This window comes from Canis lupus, chromosome 11 (genome assembly GCF_011100685.1).
Source record: "Canis lupus familiaris isolate Mischka breed German Shepherd chromosome 11, alternate assembly UU_Cfam_GSD_1.0, whole genome shotgun sequence".
Taxonomy (NCBI): Eukaryota; Metazoa; Chordata; class Mammalia; order Carnivora; family Canidae; genus Canis; species Canis lupus.
In genome coordinates, this window is record NC_049232.1 from 533,560 (window position 1) to 556,287 (window position 22,728).

A 22,728-nucleotide genomic window follows, 5' to 3' on the forward strand; every position below is an offset into this window, starting at 1 on the left:
GCAGGCCAGAAAGGACTGGCATGATATATTCAGGATGCTAAATGAGAAAAATATGCAGGCAAAAATACATTATCCAGCAAGACTGTCATTCAGAATGGAAGAAGAGATGAAGAGCTTCAGGACAAAGAGAAACTAAAAAAATTTGTGATCACTAAAGTACCCTGAAAGAAATACTACAGAGGATCTTTCAAGTGAAGAGAGAGCCCAGAAGTAACACACACCAGAAAGAAAGAGAGACAATATACAGAAACAATGACTTTACAAGTACTAAAAAGGCACTAAATTAATATCTTTAAATACTTGCTCTGAATGTAAATGAGCTAAATGCTCCAATCAAAAGACACAGGGTATCAAATTCGATTAAAAAAAAAAAAACAAGAGGAGGGGCAAGATGGCGGAAGAGCAGGGTCCCCAAATCACCTGTCCCCATCAAATTACCTAGATAACCTTCAAATCATTCTGAAAATCTACGAATTCGGCCTGAGATTTAAAGAGAGACCAGCTGGAATGCTACAGTGAGAAGAGTTTGCGCTTCTATCAAGGTAGGAAGACGGGGAAAAAGAAATAAAGAAACAAAAGGCCTCCAAGGGGGAGGGGCCGAGAGGAGCCCGGCTGAGGCCGAGGCGAGTGTCCCCAGGACAGGAGAGCCCCGTCCCGGAGGAGCAGGAGCTGCACCGACCTTCCCGGGCGGAAAGGAGCTCGCAGGGAGGTGGAGCAGGACCCAGGAGGGCGGGGATGCCCTGGGCTCCCGGGGACACTAACAGACACCTGCGCCCCGGGAGAGTGCGCCGAGCTCCCTAAGGGCTGCAGCGCGCACGGCGGGACCCGGAGCAGCTGGGGGGGCTCGGGGGCGGCTCCGCGGAGGGGGCTGCGGGGCGGGAGCAGCTCGGGGGGCTCGGGGGCGGCTCCGCGGAGGGGGCTGCGGGGCGGGAGCAGCTCGGGGGGCTCGGGGGAGGCTCCGCGGAGGGGGCTGCGGGGCGGGAGCGCGAATCCAACAGCGCAGGCCCCAGAGCACAGGGCGCCGGGACACAGCCCAGGATCCGGCCTCCCCCCGGGACGGGCAGAGGCCGGGAGGGCCCAGGACAGCGAGGACGCTCCTGCCCCAAGCTGGGCAGATCCATGGCCCCGCCCCGGAGCCTCCAGGCCCTGAAGACCTAGAGCTCCGGAATTACTGCTGGAGCTGACTCCGGACTCCAGAGCTGCCACCGCCACTGCGGTTGTTCCTCCTGGGGCCTCACAGGGTAAACAACCCCCACTGAGCCCTGCACCAGGCAGGGGGCAAGAGCGGCTCCCCCAGGTGCTAACACCTGAAAATGAGCACAACAGGCCCCTCCCCCAGAAGACCAGCTGGACTGACAACTTCCAGGAGAAGCCAAGGGACTTAAAGTATACAGAATCAGAAGATACTCCCCCGTGTGTTGTTTTTTTCTTTTTGATTACTGTTTGATTCCCCCACCCTTTTTTTTTACCTTTCTTTCTTTTTCTTTCTCTTTTTCTTCTATTTTTCCCTTTTTTCTTCCTTTTTTCTTTTTTCTTTTTTTCTTTCCTTCTTTCTCTCTCTCTTTTTCTCCTTTTCCCAATACAACTTGTTTTTGGCCACTCTGCACTGAGCAAAATGACTAGAAGGAAAACCTCACCTCAAAAGAAAGAATCAGAAACAGTCCTCTCTCCCACAGAGTTACAAAATCTGGATTACAATTCAATGTCAGAAAGCCAATTCAGAAGCACTATTATACAGCTACTGGTGGCTCTAGAAAAAAGCATAAAGGACTCAAGAGACTTCATGACTGCAGAATTTGGATCCAATCAGGCAGAAATTAAAAATCAATTGAATGAAATGCAATCTAAACTAGAAGACCTAACAACGAGGGTTAACGAGGTGGAAGAATGAGTGAGTGACATAGAAGACAACTTGATGGCAAAGAGGGAAACTGAGGAAAAAAGAGACAATTAAAAGACCATAAAGACAGATTAAGAGAAATAAACGAAGGCCTGAGGAAGAAAAACCTACGTTTAATTGGGTTCCCGAGGGCGCCAAAAGGGCCAGAGGGCCAGAATATGTATTTGAACAAATCCTAGCTGACAACATTCCTAATCTGGGAAGGGAAACAGGCATTCAGATTCAGGAAATAGAGAGATCCCCCCCCCCTAAAATCAATAAAAACCGTTCAACCCCATGGCATTTAATAGTGAAGCTTGAAAATTCCAAAGATAAAGAGAAGATCCTTAAAGCAGCAAGAGACAAGAAATCTCTGACCTTTATGGGGAGGAGTATTAGGGTAACAGCAGACCTCTCCACAGAGACCTGGCAGGCCAGAAAGGGCTGGCAGGATATATTCAGGGTCCTAAATGAGAATAACATGCAACCAAGAATACTTTATCCAGCAAGGCTCTCATTCAAAATGGAAGGAGAGATAAAGAGCTTCCAAGACAGGCAGCAACTGAAAGAATATGTGACCTCCAAACCAGCTCTGCAAGAAATTTTAAGGGGGACTCTTAAAATTCCGCTTTAAGAAGAAGTTCAGTGCAACAATCCACAAAAACAAGGACTGAATAGATATCATGATGACCCTAAACTCATATCTGTCAATAGTAACTCTGAACGTGAATGGGCTTAATGACCCCATCAAAAGGCGCAGGGTTTCAGACTGGATAAAAAAGCAGGACCATTCTATTTGCTGTCTACAAGAGACTCATTTTAGACAGAAGGATACCTACAGCCTGAAAATAAAAAGTTGGAGAACCATTTACCATTCGAATGTTCCTCAAAAGAAAGCAGGGGTAGCCATCCTTATATAAGATAAACTAAAATTTACCCCGAAGACTGTAGTGAGAGATGAAGAGGGACACTATATCATACTTAAAGGATCTATCCAACAAGAGGACTTAACAATCCTCAATCTATATGCCGCGAATGTGGGAGCTGCCAAATATTTAAACCAATTAATAACCAAAGTGAAGAAATACTTAGATAATAATACACTTATACTTGGTGACTTCTTTTTTTTTTTTTAAAGATTTTATTTATTTATTCATGATAGTCACACAGAGAGAGACAGAGAGGCAGAGACACAGGCAGAGGGAGAAGCAGGCTCCATGCACCGGGAGCCCGACGCGGGACTCGATCCCGGGTCTCCAGGATCGCGCCCTGGGCCAAAGGCAGGCGCCAAACCGCTGCGCCACCCAGGGACCCCCTATACTTGGTGACTTCAATCTAGCCCTTTCTACCCTCGATAGTTTTTCTAAGCATAACATCTCCAAAGAAACGAGAGCTTTAAATGATACACTGGGCCAGATGGATTTCACAGATATCTACAGAACTTTACACCCAAACTCAACTGAAAACACATTCTTCTCAAGTGCACATGGAACTTTCTCCAGAATAGACCACATACTGGGTCACAAATCGGATCTGAACCGATACCAAAAGATTAGGATCATCCCCTGCATATTCTCAGACCACAATGCCTTGAAATTAGAACTAAATCACAACAAGAAGTTGGGAAGGACCTCAAACACGTGGAGGTTAAGGACCATCCTGCTAAAAGAAGAAAGGATCTACATTAAGAAAATTATTCACCATGACCAAGTAGGATTTATCCCCGGGACACAAGGCTGGTTCAAACAATCAATGTGATTCATCATATCAGCAAGAGAAAAACCTAGAACCATATGATCCTCTCATTAGATGCAGAGAAAGCAGTTGACAAAATACAGCATCCATTCCTGATCAAAACTCTTCAGAGTGTAGGGATAGAGGGAACTTTCCTCGACATCTTAAAAGCCATCTATGAAAAGCCCACAGCAAATATCATTCTCAATGGGGAAGCACTGGGAGCCTTTCCCCTAAGATCAGGAACAAGACAGGGATGTCCACTCTCACCACTGCTATTCAACATAGTACTGGAAGTCCTAGCCTCAGCAATCAGACAACAAAAAGACATTAAAGGCATTCAAATTGGCAAAGAAGAAGTCAAACTCTCCCTCTTGGCCGATGACATGATACTCTACATAGAAAACCCAAAAGTCTCCACCCCAAGATTGCTAGAACTCATACAGCAATTTGGTAGCGTGGCAGGATACAAAATCAATGCCCAGAAATCAGTGGCATTTCTATACACTAACAATGAGACTGAAGAAAGAGAAATTAAGGAATCAATCCCATTTACAATTGCACCCAAAAGCATAAGATACCTAGGAATAAACCTAACCAAAGATGTAAAGGATCTATACCCTCAAAACCATAGAACACTTCTGAAAGAAATTGAGGAAGACACAAAGAGATGGAAAAATATTCCATGCTCATGGATTGGCAGAATTAATATTGTGAAAATGTCAACGTTACCCAGGGCAATGTACACGTTTAATGCAATCCCTATCAAAATACCATGGACTTTCTTCAGAGAGTTAGAACAAATTATTTTAAGATTTGTGTGGAATCAGAAAAAACCCTGAATAGCCAGGGGAATTTTAACAAAGAAAACCATATCTGGGGGCATCACAATGCCAGATTTCAGGTTGTACTACAAAGCTCAGGTCATCAAGACAGTGTGGTACTGGCACAAAAACAGACACATAGATCAGTGGAACAGAATAGAGAACCCAGAAGTGGACCCTGAACTTTATGGTCAACTAATATTCGATAAAGGAGGAAAGACTATCCACTGGAAGAAAGACAGTCTCTTCAATAGATGGTGCTGGGAAAATTGGACATCCACATGCAGAAGAATGAAACTAGACCACTCCCTTGCACCAGACACAAAGATAAACTCAAAATGGATGAAAGATCTAAATGTGAGACAAGATTCCATCAAAATCCTAGAGGAGAACAGGCAACATCCTTTTTGAACTCGGCCACAGCAACTTCTTGCAAGATACATCCACGAAGGCAAAAGAAACAAAAGCAAAAATGAACTATTGGGACTTCATCAAGATAAGAAGCTTTTGCACAGCAAAGGATACAGTCAACAAAACTAAAAGACAACCTACAGAATGGGAGAAGATATTTGCAAATGACATATCAGATAAAGGGCTAGTTTCCAAGATCTATAAAGAACTTCTTAAACTCAACAGCAAAGAAACAAACACTCCAATCATGAAATGGGCAAAAGACATGAAGAGAAATCTCACAGAGGAAGACATAGACATGGCCAACATGCATTTGAGAAAATGCTCTGCATCACTTGCCATCAGGGAAATACAAATCAAAACCACAATGAGATACCACCTCACACCGGTGAGAATGGGGCAAATTATCAAGGCAGGAAACCACAAATGTTGGAGGGGATGCGGAGAAAAGGGAACCCTCTTGCACTGTTGGTGGGACTGTGAACTGGTGCAGCCACTCTGGAAAACTGTGTGGAGGTTCCTCAAAGAGTTAAAAATAGACCTGCCCTATGACCCAGCAATTGCACTCTTGGGGATTTACCCCAAAGATTCAGATGCAATGAAACACTGGGACACCTGCACCCCGATGTTTCTAGCAGCAATGTCCACAATAGCCAAACTGTGGAAGGAGCCTCAGTGTCCATCGAAAGATGAATGGATAAAGAAGATGTGGTTTATGTATACAATGGAATATTACTCAGCCATTAGAAACGACAAATACCCACGATTTGCTTCAACGTGGATGGAACTGGAGGGTATTATGCTGAGTGAAATGAGTCAATAGGAGAAGGACAAACAGTGTACGTTCTCATTCATTTGGGGAATATAAATAATAGTGAAAGGGAATATAAGGAAAGGGAGAAGAAATGTGTTGGAAATATCAGAAACGGAGACAGAAGATAAAGACCTCTAACTCTGGGAAACGAACTAGGGGTGGTGGAAGGGGAGGAGGGCGGGGGTTGGGGGTGAATGGGTGACGGGCACTGAGTGCGGCACTTGACGGGATGAGCACTGGGTGTTATTCTGTATGTTGGTAAATTGAACACCAATAAAAATTAATTATTAAAAAAATAATAAAAAACAAAAAAAAAAAGAGAATGATATTTGCTGTGGGCTCTTTGTAGATGGCTTTTAAGATGCTGAGGAATGTTCCCTCTGTCCCTACACTCTGAAGAGTTTTGATCAGAATGGATGCTGTTATTTTGTCAAATGCTTTCTCTACATCTATTGAGAGGATCATATGGTTCTTGTTTTTTCTCTTGCTGATATGATGAATCACATTGATTGTTTTACGAGTGTTGAACCAACCTTGTGTCCCGGGGATATATCCTACTTGGTCATGGTGAGTAATCTTCTTAAAGTATTGTTGTATCCTCTTGGCTAGTATCTTGTTGAGAATTTTAGCATCCATGTTCATCAGGGATATTGGTCTATAATTCTCCTTTTTGGTGGGGTCTTTGGTTTTGGAATTAAGGTGATGCTGGCCTCATAGAACGAGTTTGGAAGTACTCCATAGAACGAGTTTGGAAGTACTCCATCTCTTTCTTAGATGCAAAAATTTCAAGAAAACATTAGCAAACAGAATCCAACAATAAAAATTCATTCACCAGGTATTAGATGCAAGTAGTAAATCATTGTATTGCACCAAGAAACTAAGATAACATTGCATGTTAAGTATAGCAGAATTATAATAAAATTAAATAAAAACAAAATCATGTTCAAGTAAGATTTCCAAGATATAAAAGTGTTTAATGTCCTATCAGGCCATAAAACTCTGCGATTGTGTTTTCTACTAGACATAAATCCACAAGTTAACATGGAACTTCTCCATGTTTGGGCTCAAACTAGGTAAAAATTTCAGATTCAATCATAAAAAAGACTACTTTTTTCCTCAGCATACATCTGACAGACATCATCACCAAACTGACTACGAAACCAGATTCTCAAAAATAGTTTCAATTTTCCACCAATGGGAATAAATATCTACTGCGTCTGCACAGAGCCTAAACCAAACTTGACCAATAATCAGAAACAAACACAAGGGCACAAACACACAACATCAAAGAAGAAAAAGAGAGCCTCAATAAAATAAAGTTCTCAACACTTTGGGAATCATTATGGGTGCCTACATAACACGTGCTTGGGTTTAGGCACTCTGTGAGGTACACTTCTTCAGCAAAGTATATTTGTTCTCTCAAGTGAGTTCACACAAGTAACAATTATTTTTTAATAAAGGTAAAAACCTGACTCTCATACAAATATAAAATAAATATGTGTCAAAGATTTTATTCAATTGATATTCATTAATGAATTAACAAATAAGATGATAAAGTTGGTTCAAAGAGCACTTGAAGAGTTGGGGTTTATAGACAGTTCAATAAAGAAATGATAGTTCATTCTAACTAACTGCTAGATTAGGCACAAAACTGGTTAATGTGCTCAGAGAAATTAATTAAATCATTGAGATTATTTTTTCATCAGATGGAAATTTACAAGTTGATGCAACCTCACAGTGCTTGGGCTCTGATCAAACAGTAAGTAGCAAAGACAAACATGGGCATAATCTCCTAGAGTATTTATAATTTGAGGGTGAGCCTGTAAAACAATGACATTAAAAGAATATGCATTCATCCCCATTATTTCCAAATTTGGAGTAATTTTTCTTAACTCAGAATACAGATGATATTTAAAGCTATGAGACTGGATGAGATATTTCATGAGCCATGTGTTGCCTAAAAACAGAAATGGTTAAGAAATCCCATCACCTTTTTGTGTTCCCAGAAACAACTAAAGGGCTAACCACAAAAGACCATGTTGCTCACACATAGTCTAAGATTAGACTTACCTCTACCCTTCCTCAATGAATTCCCTAATTTTATAAACCCCCAAGTTTCCCTCTTCTTTAAGACTTCCCTTATCACTAAATGTTCTCCCCATTACAATAGCCTGAATAAAATCATTCCTTTAACTATCAAGTATATCACTTGACAATCACTTAGGGAGTAATTATAGTGAAAGAAAAGTTTTGGCTTTGTCTATGAAACCCTCCATTCTTTTTGCCAGCATTTCTCCAAATTAATTATTAAGCATAAATTATTGTATGCATTTTTAAAAGGTAATAAATCCAAAACAGGAAAGGATACATCCTGAAAAGTGTATTTCCTTTTCACTTCCTCCTCCTGCTGCCTAGTTCACCTCCCAAAGCAACCACTATTACAAATTCCTCTCATTCTTTTCAAGAGTTGATGTTTTTCACCATGTGGATGAGCCATAATTTATTTTACTGCCCCTCTACTTATAGTTACTTATGTAGTGCCCAATTACCAAATTAATTTTAAGCTCCTTAATATTAAGTGTCTTTCTGATGATAGTCTTCATTTTTATCCCCTTTTTGAGCCTTGTCCAAATTTCAATTTGGTCCAAAGTCTTCTCTTCCAGGAAGCATTCCCTGACTAAGCCCATGCCAACTCATATCTCTCTAGGATTTTGCACCCCTGCATCATCAGTGTGCAAACAAGACTGTTTATCTATAATTATGGAACTTCTAGACTGGAAGAAAATTCTGAGAACATTTAACTTAGCCAAATCCAGGGAGGCAGGAATTTGCACTACTATCACCTAAACACATGTTTTACAGTTTTTGCCTTTGCTGGTGATAGGAGATTCCTATTTCATTTTACTTTCATTTCTTGGAATGGACTAGTTTCTTTAATTCATTTCCTTGCACAAGGACTAGATTTTCCATTGACAAATGCCTACTGAACATTTAGGACCCTGTGGTAAGTTGAGGTTACAAAAGATTCACACAGGGGTGCTCTAATGCCCAGATACATAATTCAGTTAACTAACTGATACTTCTTATAAAATGAGTTGTGAAAAAAAAATAAAAATAAAAAAAATAAAAATAAAAAAAATAAAATGAGTTGTGATAATCTCATAACTAGTCTCACTGTGCCCAACTCCAAACTTAGAAATGTGCTAAAATAAGGAAATGAGAGAGAGAATACATTTCATGGGTAGGAGAATAGAGGGAATAAGAATCTGGCTTAGGACAAACATGGAAGTCTAAAATATCCACCTTTGTGTATGCTTGAAATTTTCTTAATAAACAGTTTAAAATTCTCATAGGCCAGTGGGTTTTACTTTATCAACTCCTTTCTCATCAAGTTTCCTTCAGCTCACTGGGGGACTTTTGTGCACATGTACAGCACAATACCCAATCTCCATAGTATTCAGACAGGTCAAGAGAAAAAAAACACAAACCAGTACCTACCCTTTAATGTCTGGCCTGGTTGGGTTCCTTAAAGAATATAAAATTTGATTTACATATGCAGTTGCAGAGACTGTGTGTTTTAGTTTATTAAAGTAGTTTACTAAAAAGGAGGGATAGAATCTGTCATGTTCACACTCTATCACATTGTCTGACCCCTCAAAAACCTGCATCTGGCTCCTTCCACAGTTTGGCTATCGTGGACATTGCTGCTATGGACATTGGGGTCCAGGCTCATAGGTGGAATATAAGAAATAGTGAAAGAGATTATAAGGGAAAGGAAGGGAACTGAGTGGGAAAAATCAGAGAGGGAGACAAACCATGAGAGACTCCTAACTCTGGGAAACAAACAAAGGGTGGCGGAAGGGGAGGTGGGTGGGGGAATGGGGAGGGCTTTGATGGGATGAGCACTGGGTGTTATACTATATGTTGGCAAATCGAACTCCAATAAAAAAATATACCAAAAAAATTTATTTAATGTAAAAAAAATCTAAATTTTAAAAATTAATTATTTATTTTAAAATGTTAATAATAAATTTAAATGTTTTAAAATAAAACGGTAAAAATAATAAAAATATGGGAAAAAAACCCTCATCTACTCTTGTGCATTATAGTTGAGATAGAGATTTCCCTTCCTTGCCCAGGAAAACAACTGGCCAAGGTTTGTGCGTTTTGTTGGTTTTTTTTCTTCAAGAAATGTAAGTCCTGACGCCTCCTCCAAGCGCCACTGTTTCTCCCGCAGCTGTCTCCAGACTCCAGGCACCACTTCTCGCTATGGATCCCAACTTCTCCTGCACCGCGGGTGACTTCTGCACGTGCACTGGCTCCTGCAAGTGCAGGGTGCAGGTGCACCGCCTGCAAGAAGAGCTGCTGCTCCTGCTGCCTGGTGGGCTGTGCCAAGTGTGCCCAGGGCTGCATCTGCGAGTCTGCATCAGACAAGTGCAGCTGCTGTGCCTGATGTGGGGGAGCACCTGTTCCTGTTGTAAATAGATCAAACCTGTACAAACCTACAGTTTTTTGGTGCTTTTTGTTTTGGGTCCAACCCTGACGTGTTTGCTACATTCCTTGTTTTTTTTGTTTGTTTGTTTGTTTGTTTGTTTTTCCTATAGAATATACGTGAATTATAATAAATGTTGTCAACTTAAAAAAAAAAAAGAAAGAAAGAAAGAAAGAAATGTAAGTCCTGAGCCATTTCATCAAAAAAGTAAAGGTGAGATTAGACACTAGAGATAAGGTTATTGGGGTTTTCTTTTTTAAAGAGTTATTATTTGGGGCACCTGGGTGACTCAGTAGTTGAGTGTCTGCCTTTGGCTCAGGTCATGATACTGGGGTCCTTGGATAGAGTCCCGCATGGGGCTCCCCACAAGGAGCCTGCTTCTTCCTTTGCCTGTGTCTCTGCCTCTCTATGTGTCTCTTGTGAATACATAAACAATATCTTTTTAAAAAGCCATTAAAATGCAACCTTGTGTTATCATATTAATTTGAACTGGATAGGGAAGATTTCATGGCAATTTGAGCTGGACCTGGAAAAGTAAATCTACTGTTTGGTGAAACAAAGAGGAAAGGGGAGTCTAGAATTCCATCCTTCCTATCTTTTGAACTTGACAAGCTTCCTAACTTCTCTGTGAATCAGTATTGTGATCTACAAACCTACTTCAAAAGGTTGCTGTAGCAGTAAAATGAGTGAAGTCTATGAAGGTAAGCATAGGGCCTGGTTTGTAGCAAGACTAGATGTTAGTCCTTGCCTATTGTTATTAATCTTAGCAAAGACATACACGTAAAGGTAAGTGTGATGAGACTTGGTGGAATGGGCACTTTGGAGGATAATGGGAAACATGCAGGCAGAGAGGATGTGTCATGATTATTGGAATCTTGAAAGCGAAACCAAGGAGTCTAGCCAGGGTAAGCTGGTGAGGAAGGGGCTGGAATGGAGTACTGTTGAATGCTGCTGAGAGTTCCTAATGGGATAAGGATCTCCTCTCTCCACCCAACAGTCACCACTATTTCTGAGTTTCCTGGGACTGCAATATGTCCATGTACCTCCTAAAGATTTTCCATGGTAGCTGTCTCAGGGCTGGAGACCTACCCCTAGAGCAGTCTGGCAGGACAATTCTGGGGCTCTTCGTAGAGCAGGCATATTCACTCTCAGCGGAGCCCCACCTCCAGGGTCATGCAGAAAAGTTCATCTTGTTTGATTCTTTCTGTGTGGATGCAGAAAGATCTTTCTTTCTGAAAGATGCAGACAAGAAAAAGGGGAGAAATGGGAAAAGATTGAAGGCACATGCCATTTGCACATGTTACAAATCCAGGCACTCCAGACCAGCATACAAATCTGCTAACATGTCAGAAATGTCAAGAGAGGGAAGTGAGTAGACTGTGGGCATAACAGAGAATAAACAATTGAATCTGATGAAATGAATAAATTTAAATACTAGAAAAGGGACTTGCACAGACTGATCATGAACAGAAATGAACTGTGGAGTCTGATCAGCTCTGGGCATGAAGTCCCAAACCAGTGTACTTAAATCAGGGCATGGAGGCAGGTGATCAAGAAAGAAATAAATCCATTATGACCCAGATTAGGAACATTACCACCACTTCATCCTCACAGAGGCTAGAGAAGAGACGTAGTCCATGATCAGCCTAGCATTCATTCTATTCCTGTCTCCTCACTTGTGAAAACTGGAACCAGGGTATGCTGTAGGCATTCGAAAAAGGAACCTCTACAGTCCCATCCTGTTTACCACGGTGCTTCACACCATTCATTTTGCTTCCTTGCATTCCTGCCTTTTTGAACTGGCTGATGAGAAGGACTTTTCTGGCAAACTCACTCCAACTGTCATAATTGGAGTAGGTAGAGGCCCAGTCTCCTCATGTTTTCCCTGTCTTCAAGGATGACCCTATGGGTCCTTCTGAGATAATTGCCAGCTTTGTCCCAATCCAGGGCAAGGGAGCCAGTGGTTAAAAGAGCTCTGATGACAAACAGCTCCTTCTCTGAACTCCTGTAATGTCCCACATCCAGGCCAAGGGTTTCAGAGATCAAGGAGGTAGGAAGAACAATGCCAGGAAGGAGCACTTGGGTGACTCCTCGCATGTCACATGGGCCATCTTCTCCAACTGTACTAAAGGCAGTCCGGAAAATACACTTTTTATCTTGGCCTTAACTCACCCTGATGATAGGCAGAATATTCAGCAAAGATGTTGGAAACAGGACAAATCTAAATGCCATTCTGATTTCAGAATCAGAAGAGACCTTTTGAGGTCACCCTATTCTACCTTCTCATTTTAAGATGTGAAAAATAGGCTCAGATGGGTATGACTGGCCCTTGTCACAGAGCAGGTCCTCCCTCTGTTCAGAGGTCTGCCTATGATCTCTCAGAACCATGCAGCCCTGGAACTGAATTCTCGTGGATTTCCATGTGATCATATGGAAATTCCATATGACCAAGCTGATCTGGCTCCCTGGACAATCGATTTGTGATGGGCCCCTCCAAGTCTGTGCTCTGCTTCTGTGCTGAGCTAGAGCACTGGTGAACAAAAGTCACTTCCTCAAGAGATCTTAACACACTCAGGCACATTCCTAGAGTAGCCCAAGGCCCAAGAGAAACCTTGAGGGACCTGAACCCAGAACCCACCTCCAGGTCAGATGAAGTGGGTACAGGGGGAGCTGGTCTGAAACTTTCTCCGGAAAGCTTCCCCAGGTGGAAGATGTCACTCGCTCCACTCTTTCAGCATCTTTTCTGTCCCTTTTTTGGCAACTGCTTCATTCTATCCTACCGAATACCCAGTACTTACATTCAATTAAGTTTTGGGAACCAATGAACACACCAAGCTCCCTTCCATCCCTAGATCAACCCTGAGAGTGGATGACCAAGGTCATACCCTCATTTATTTTTTTTCTTTTTCTTTTTTTTTTTAAGATTCTGTTTGTTTATTTATTTATTTATTCATTTATTTTTAATAATAAATTTATTTTTTATTGGTGTTCAATTTGCCAACATACAGAATAACACCCAGTGCTCATCCCGTCAAGTGCCCACCTCGGTGTCCGCCACCCAGTCAACCCCACACCCCGCCCTCCTCCACTTTCACCACCCCTAGTTCGTTTCCCAGAGTTAGGAGTCTTCCATGTTCTGTCTCCCTTTCTGATATTTCCCACTTATTTTTTCTCCTTTCCCCTTTATTCCCTTTCACTATTTTTTATATTCCCCAAATGAATGAGACCATATAATGTTTGTCCTTCTCCGATTGACTTCCTTCACTCAGCATAATACCCTCCAGTTCCATCCACATGGAAGCAAATTGTGGGTATTTGTCGTTTCTAAAGGCTGAGTAATATTCCATTGTATACATAGACCACATCTTCTCTATCCATTCATCTTTCGATGGACACTGAGGCTCCTTCCACAGTTTGGTTATTGTGGACATTGCTGCTATAAATATCAGGATGCAGCTGTCCCGGGGTTTCATTGCATCTGTATCTTTGGGGTAAATCCCCAGCAGTGCAATTGCTGGGTCGTACATACCCTCATTTAACAGCCCATCCAGGAGAAAAGTAAGGGCTGTGGGATATGAGCCAAGGAAGGAATGCTAAAGGATCTTTCAGGCCAGCAGAGGAGGGGTCCAACAGAAAAGTGCAGTTCCTGCTCCTGCAGTGGGAACAGTATCACTACGCTGTGCCCTGGAGTCCTGGCAGGTCAAGGACATCTGTCTTCAAGCCAGCTGGAGGCTCAGAGACCTCTTCCACTGGGAGCAGCCAAAGAGCTCCAGTGGACTTGCAGGCACAATAAGTTTCTTGGCACAACCAAGGGCCATGTTATATTTCCTGAGGGATCCTTGCCTCCCTGGCAGCGCATTTGTTAGAAACTTTGGCATTAACAAGCCCTGGTGGGAGGCAGGGTGCAGAAAGGGCTGGGGGAAGGGGTGGGGGAAGGCAGGGGCTGAAGCCTGAGGAACAAGTTTCAGAGGGAACCCAGGGTAACATTTACCCTCCTGGACATCATATCACACCTGGGAAACTCCTAAAAGAGCTTCAAGAGTGCCAGGCTCTGGCCACTTGCTTTACATATGCTCTACCAGTTAAGAGAAAAACACAAATCTAGGCTGCAAGAAATGAGTCAACTCCCAACACTTTTATTTTTTCTTAGTATCATTATTGTTTTTTTTTTTTTTTTTTAAGATTTTATTTATTTATGCATGATAGTCACAGAGAGAGAGAGAGAGAGAGGCAGAGACACAGGCAGAGGGAGAAGCAGGCTCCATGCACCGGGAGCCCGACGTGGGATTCGATCCCGGGTCTCCAGGATCGCGCCCTGGGCCAAAGGCAGGCGCCAAACCGCTGCGCCACCCAGGGATCCCTATTGTTATTTTTTTATTAAACATTTCTTTCTCTCTTTTTTTAAAAATCCTCTTATTGGAGTTCGATTTGCCAACATATAGCATAACACCCAGTGCTCATCCCACCAAGTGCCCCCCTCATTGCCCATCACCCAGTCACCCCAATCCCCCGCCCACTTCCCCTTCCACTATCCCTTGTTCATTTCCCAGAGTTAGGTGTCTCTCATGTTTTGTCATTATTGTTATTGATAATCACAATAACCTCAACCCAGCATTCCTGGTCTCTCTACCTTTTGTCTTCTACTACCCCTCTGATCTGGTCAGACCTCAGATGTTCCCCTCCCACCTCTGCTTTATCACTGAGCACTCTTCATTGTTTTGGGGATGCATACTGTGTTCCATTGTTCCTCCTCCTTGCATGTAAACACAGGAGAGCAGGGTCCTCCTGTCTCCTTTGCTCTCTGCTATATCCCCTAGACCTAGAACAGGGCCTCCTTCCCTGACACACCTGCTGATTCAGTAAGTATTTCTCAGCCCTGACTTGTGCTTTGCACATACTATTCCTGTAACTCTCTGCACCACCCTATAAGGAAAGTACTATCAGGGCATCTGGGTGGCTCAGTCAATTAAGCGTCTGCCACTCAGGTCATGATCTCAGGGTTCTGGGATTGAGCCCTGCCAGGCCCAGAGCCCCACATTGGTCTCCCTACTCAGGGGGGTGCCTGCTTCTCCCTCTGCCCCCTTCCCTGCTTCTATCTTGTTATATCTCTCTCTCAAATAAATAAATAAAACCTTTAAAAAAAGAAAGAAAGAAAGAAGAAAAGGAAGGTACTATCATCCTTTCTACAGATGAGGAGCCCAGGACAATGAGAAACCACATACTGTCAACACCACAAATGTTCTGCAACCCTGAGTGTTCATACGCAAAAGCTTTTTTTTCTAATTTAAAAAGACAGATACAGGAAACCTAAGTGGCTCAGTAGGTTAAGCGTCTGCCTTCAACTTGGGACATGATCTCAGGGTCATGGGAGCTAGCCCTGAGCCCTGTATCCAGCCCTCTGCTTAGTGGAGAGCCTACTTTTCCCTCTCCTTCTGTCCCTCTCCCTCATTCTACTCCCCCCCCCCCAGCTCATGTTCTCTCTCTCTTGCTTTGCTCTCTCTCTCAAGTAAATAAATAAGAAGAAATGTGTGGGAAATATCAGAAAGGGAGACAGAACGTAAAGACTGCTAACTCTGGGAAACGAACTAGGGGTGGTAGAAGGGGAGGAGGGCGGGGGGTGGGAGTGAATGGGTGACGGGCACTGGGGGTTATTCTGTATGTTAGTAAATTGAACACCAATAAAAAATAAAAAAAATTAAAAAAAAATAAAATAAAATATTTTTAAAAATAAATAAATAAATAAATAAATAAATAAATAAATAAATAAATAAATAAAAAGACAGATACATGAAGTAAAAGGGGAAAGCCCTCCCCACCCACTCTACCTCCATACCTCATACAGACACAGCATGGGGTGGACATACTTATTTTCACAATAAATTTGTCAATTATTTTATGCATCCCTATGGGGAGCCTGATGTGGGACTTGACCCCAGAACCCTGAGATCATGACCTGAGCCAAAGGATGCTCAACCACTGAGCCAGCCCCCCAGGTGCCCTGTGTTTTGACTTTCCTGTTTTGTTTTGTTTTAGTGTTTCATATCAGTTTTATTGAGGTATAATTTATATGCAATAAATTTCATTTGTTATTAAGTGTATAGTTCAATAATTTTTTAATCAACATTCAGAGTTCTGCAACCAGGGACACCTGGGTGGCTTAGTGGTTGAGTATCTGCCTTTGGCTCAGGTCATGATCCTGGGGTCCTGGGATCATTCCTGCATCAACCTCCTTACGGGGACCCTACTTCTCCCTCTGCCTATGTCTCTGCCTCTCTCTGTGTCTGGCATGAATAAATAAAATCTTAAAAAAAAAAAGTTCTGCATCATTTAAATCCACTTTTAGAACAGTTCCATTATCATAAATAAACATTCCCCGCATACCCATTAGCAGTCAATCCTGGCTTTCTTCCTCAGGCTCAGACATTACTTACCTGTTGTCTCCGCTGATTCGCCTTTTCTGGAAATTTCATGTAAATAAATAGTAAGAGTGGAATTGCTAAGTCATAAGCTTAACTTTGCTATACCAAATTGTCAAACATAGAGTTTATATTATACTATAGCTAGCAATTCCACTCCCAGGTATATACCTCCCCCCAAAATAGAAAACATGTGTTCACCTAAAAACCTGTACACAAATGTTCATAGTAATGTTATTCATAATAGTAAAAAAGCGAATGGATAAACAAAATGTGGTATATCCATAGAATGAAATATTATTCAGCCATGAAAATGGCTGAACTGATATATAGTATAATACGAATAATCCTTAAAAACATTATGCCAAGTGAAACAAGCCAGACACAAAGAATTGTATGATTCTACTTATATAAAATATCCAGAAGAGGCAAATCCATAGAAACAGAAAGTAGACTAATGGTTGCCAGGGACTGGGGGTGCAGGTGGGGAGGTGGTAGAGAGTGGAGGAAGTGGGGAATGACAGCTAATGGGGAGGGTGACAGAGTATCTTTTTGGAGTGATGAAAATGTTCTGGAATTTAATAGTGGTGATGTTTGCACAATGTTATGGATATACTAAATATATACTATATATAAAATATACTGAAAAACAACTGAATTGTACACTTTTAAAAGGTGAATTTTATGATCTACAAATTTTATCTCAATTTAAAAATGCAAAGAAAACATACTATTAGATGTAACAATATAAATAAATCTCAAAAATATAATATTAAGGGATGCCTAGGTGGCTCAGTGGTTGAGAGGATGCCTTTGGCTCAGGGCATGATCCTGGGATGCAGGATGGAGTCCCACACTGGGGTCCTTGCATGGAGCCTGCTTCTCCCTCTGCCTATGTCTCTGCCTCTCTCTCTTTCTCTTTCTGTGTCTCTCATGAATAAATAATCTTTAAAATAATAATGATAACGGTAATAAGGTAAGTAATTCAGACACCAAAGAATACATACTTGGTGATTCTGCATATGTAAAGCTCAGAATCTATTCTAAGTGCTAGAAATCAGGACTGTGATAACATTTGAGGAATAGTGGGCATATTGACTGGGAGGGAACACAAGGGGGAGCCTCTGGGCTACTGGTAGTGTTCTATTTGTTGAGCTGGGTGGTAATTACATGAATTAAAAAGTATATTAAAATATCAAGAGAAAAAAATCAATTGACCCTAACCATATGGTCTGTTTCTGCACTTTCTATGATATGTCTGTCTTTATGCCAATACTATCCATCTTGATTACTATAGTTTTATGAAAAATACTGAAATCAAGTAGTATTCTTTGTTCTTTTTCAAAATTGTTCTGGGTAATCTAAGGTCTATTGCATTTCTATATCATTTTTCGAAGGCTGATCAATTTCTACAGGAGAGTCAGCTGGGATTTTATTAGCAGTTGTGATGAATCTCTAGAACAGTTTGGGCAGAACTGCCTTCGTAAAAACTAGACTCTTCCATTCTATGAATGTGGACTGTCTCTTCATATTTTAGACCTTTATCTCAATAATGTTTTGTAGTTTTCAGAGCACAGGCTTGCACTTCTTTGTTTACATTTTTGTTATTGTTCATATTTATTCTTAAGCATTTTTTTCTTTTTGATGTTATTCTGAATTTGGTTGATTCCCCAATATCACTCTTGAATTATTTATTGCTAGTATAAATACAATTGATCTTATATTCTACAATCTTGCCAAACTTATTTATTAGTTTTCTGCTTTTTTTAAGATTATTTATTTGACAGAGATAGTGTACAAGCAGGGGGAGGGCGAGAGGAGCAGGCTCCCCACTGAGCAGGGAGCCCAATGTAGGGGCTTGCCCCCAGGACCCTGGGACCATGAGCTGAGCTGAAGGCAGGCGCTTAACCAATTGATCCACCCAGGCACCCCTCATTTATTAGTTCTCATACAGGTTTGTGTGTACGTGTTTTTTTAAAAGATCCCTTAGGACTTTATAAATGCAAGGACTTATTGTCTGCTATTTAAGACTGTTTTATAAACATTGGAGTGTATGTATTCCTTTGAATTAGTATTTTTGTATTCCTTGGGTAAATACCTAATAGTCCAATTGCTGGATCATAGGGTAGTTTATAGTAACAACAATTATCAACAATCGCCAAATTATGGAAACAGCCCAAGTGTCCATTTGTTGTGCCCAAGATTGCGAATCGGAGAAACCACCAAGGAGCCGACATTGATGCAAGCTCACGAGGGTTTATTAGCAAGCTCGAGCTTGGGTCCAAGTATACCCGACATAGCGGAGCAGGGACTTGGACCCCAAAGTGGGTTACAGCTGGGTTTTTTAGAGGCTGGTCTAGGGGATTTTCAGAAGGAGTGGAAGAATTTCTCAAGTTCTGTTTACATTCTGATACGGGGCTTTCAAGGGCATTGAGCTCTGTTCTCATTCTAAGATGGGACTTTCTACCACAGGTGTGGGCTCTGTTGTCTTTCTGATATGGGATTCTCTGCCGAAGACATTGAGGACATTCTGCAGTTTTTCCCGTAAAGTTCAGCTCTTATTCACAGGGACCTAAGATGGCTGTACTTGTGGTAATGCTAAACTTTAGGTGGGATGGCCTTAATTTTTCTTGGCCTCCACACTGGAAATATATATATATATATGAATATTACTCAACCATAAAAAAAAGAATGAAATCTTACCATTTGCAAAGACAGTTGGAGATGGAGAGTATTATGCCAAGTAAAATAAGTCAGAGAAATCCAAATATCATATGATTTCACTCATATGTGAAATTTAAGAAGCAAAATAAATGAGCAAAGGGGGAAAAACGAGAGAGGCAAATGAAGAAATAGACTCAACTCTAGAGAACAAACTGATGGTTACAGGAGGAGATGTCGGTCAAGGGATGGGTTATATAGGTGATAGGGATTAAAGAGTTCACCTGTGGGATCCCTGGGTGGCGTAGCGGTTTGGTGCCTGCCTTTGGCCCAGGGCGCGATCCTGGAGACCCGGGATCGAATCCCACATCAGGCTCCCGGTACATGGAGCCTGCTTCTCCCTCTGCCTGTGTCTCTGCCTCTCTCTCTCTCTCTCTCTCTGTGACTATCATAAATAAATAAAAAATTAAAAAAAAAAAGAGAGTTCACCTGTGATGAACACCGGTGTTGTATAGAAGTGTTGACTCATTAAATTGTACACCTGAAACTAATATTACACTGTCTGTTAACTGAAATATAAATAAAAACTGTCTTTAAAAAAGACTGTTTTACTTCTTCATTTCTAGTCTGATGCCTTCAGCCTTTTCTCTCACCTCCAGTACTATATTGAAAAGAAATGTTGAAGACTCCGAAGAAAACATTCAGTCTTTCACCATAAGCATAAAGTTTGCTGTAGTCTTTTGTACATGCAAAGCACTTCATCAGACTGAGGAAGTTCCCTTCCATTTCTACTTTGTTGAGGGGCCTTCCTTCCTTCCTTCCTTCCTTCCTTCCTTCCTTCCTTCCTTCCTTCCTTTCTATAAGCTGCACACCCATCATGCGGCCCAGAGTGGGGTTTGAACTCATGACCCTCAGATGGAGACCGGGTGGAGATAAGAGCCCTACACACTTAACAGACTGAGCCACCCAGGCACCCCCAGAGTTCTTCTTTCATAGACAGAAATAGACAAGACTAGATATAACTGGGAATGAGGTGGGGGATGGGGGATGAGCACTGAAGAAGTGCTGGGTATGGGAGTGGGATGAGTTGACACAATAGAACCGTTCATCAGGGGATGCTGGTTCTGGGGAAGGGCCATTTCAATGTTTGCTCAAGGTTATTCAAGGTCTGAAGGCCTGAAGGGAGAGGGAAAGCTGACAAGTTTAGTCAACTCAAGTTAACAGGCATTTTGTCCAGATTTGTCAGTTCAGCTAGTCTTTCTGAGTCTGGGTGGGCCTTATTCACATACACATCAGAAGGTCATCTCAAGTCACATGGAGAAGGCTGATTCCTTGCAATGAGCTACTTGCTAGAACACAGGTGGGTAGGAGGATTTCTTAACTGATGCTGTTTTCCAGGAACCCTCCATCAGGTAAAGTTCAGTGTCAGAAATACTAAAGACCCTCTCTTTTTGGGCCCTCTGCCACCATCCAGGCCTGCCACTAAGGAGGCCTCTCCTCAATCCAAAACATATTCGAGGATGGTTTCTTTATCTCCCTGGGCCACCTGTCCTACTTTCCCCTACTTTCTATTCAGAAATGCTTCCTACTACCCAGCACTCCTTGGTCTTACCTCAGTTGATGGCTCAGTTCCACTGAGCACCCAGGTCACCAACTTTTATTCCTTCTTTCCTAAGACAAAGGACAAATACCAAGGGATTCAGAACCATGCAGTGATAAGGTACAAATCCAGCCTCTTCTATAGGAGCCTCTTCACCCTCCCACCTCCTACACACTCTCAGATGAAATGCACTTCCCCTAGTCCTGGCCTAATGCTACTTCCTCCTCAAGTGGAGGAACTGATGCTCACACGTGCTCCCTCATGACAGTTACACAGAACGGCTCTCTCTCCCCCAGCAGTTCTGAGAGGCAAAGTCAAGGCCTGACTATCTGTGTCCAACATGCACAGTGGATTAGGTCATTTGTCTTTTGTTTGTTGTTTGTAAACTTTTTATTGAAGCCTGACACATACAGAAAAGCACACAAGTCCTAGTGTACAGCTTAATAAATTTTCACAAAGGGAACAGACCATGTAACCAAAAACTCATATGAAGAACATATTACCAACATCACAGAAGATCCTTCATGTACAACCCAACCCTAGGCAATCCCCAAATGTAACCTCAGCCTGAATTTCCACACCAATGGTGAGTTTCACCTATCTGAGCTCTAGGTGAATGGACTCATGTAGTATGTGGCATTTTCGGGTGGCTGACATAAAGCCTGTGAGATCCATCCATGCCGCTGGGTGCCATTTGTAGTAGTTTTTCACTGTCAATGTTATATCATAATGTTACAGGATTTTTTCTCCTTCAGTGCCCATAGTTTTCTGTCATTCTGCTTCAAAGAATAAAGAGGTAGACCAGGCAAAGTAGTGAGCAGAAAAGTAAGGTTTACTGAGCAATACTGAATAATAAGAGTACAAAACTCCCAAAAAGGGAGGGTACCCAAGAGGGTTGCCCCCCAGAGTTTCTAAGTCTAGGGGTTTTTATGGGCTTGTTAGTGGGCTGTTTAATCTGATTTACCTTCTCTGTGCCTGTCATCCAATCAGATTTTTCCCACCTATTTATCACATGGGAAAGGGTGGAGGGCTCCTTCCAGGGTAGTGTAAGATCATTTTTAGGGTGGTTTCCTCTTAGAGTGGGGCCCCCTTATCCGTGCCTGCCATTCTTCCATTTTCCTTCATCAATACTGCCCTGTACAAATTTACTGCCAAATAGAAAACATCTTGATTTAGGTAAGGAGAGGCTTTCTTCAAAAAGACCATTGTAATAAGGGAAGGATCTATTACAGGAGAGGGAAGGCTCAGACCTGTCAGATTTTTAAGTGTCTCAATGGTAAGGCAAAAGGAACTTTTTGATGATGAAAGCTCTAAAGAACTGCCTGTGGGTGAGCAAGGTGAGAGGGTGGAGTGATCTAGCTGAACAGAACATGTTTTTCTTTGTGGTCAGCCATGGTCTGCAGCTGAGGCTCTTGGTAGGACTTGCCTGGGGGAAGGAAGCTACCTCACCCACGGTTACCCAGAATCCAAAGACTGATTGATGCCTGGCCCACCCACCTCAGCCTTACCTCAACTGGGACATTTCTACAGGTTCCTCCCAGTTCCACAGCTCCATGTGGAACAGCTGAGGCCTCAATAGTAACTGCCTTGCAGCTCAGCTTCTTCCTCTGCCTTTTCTGCCTGTCTGCTGCCCTTAGAGGGGTTAATCGCAGGAGCACAAGCCAACAATCCTCCTGCATGCAAATCTTTGCTTCATGACCTGTTTGCATGGGATGCAACTTATGAGTCAAGTGTGTTGTACAGCTGGATTTTTTATAGGCTGGTCTAGGGGATTTTCAGAAGGGATGGAAGAATTTCTCAAGTTCTGTTTACATTTTGATATGGGGCTTTCAAGGGCATTGAGCTCTGTTCTCATTCTAAGATGGGACTTTCTACCACGGGTTTTGGGCTGCTCTGT

General features: G+C 42.1%; 1 long non-coding RNA gene and 1 pseudogene across 1 annotated transcript; one reads left to right on the plus strand and one right to left on the minus strand.

Annotated features, from left to right (window-relative positions):
- Window positions 1–9,726: 9,726 nt before the first annotated feature.
- On the plus strand, window positions 9,727–10,358 carry LOC111097913 (annotated as a pseudogene).
- An 890-nt stretch (window positions 10,359–11,248) lies between these two features.
- Window positions 11,249–22,442, minus strand: LOC119874016. Its single transcript, XR_005366334.1, has 3 exons — window positions 22,340–22,442; window positions 20,844–20,902; window positions 11,249–11,386 (listed from the first exon to the last, which is right to left on the minus strand). It is a non-coding gene; the product is annotated as an uncharacterized LOC119874016 (long non-coding RNA).
- Between the last annotated feature and the right edge of the window lie 286 nt (window positions 22,443–22,728).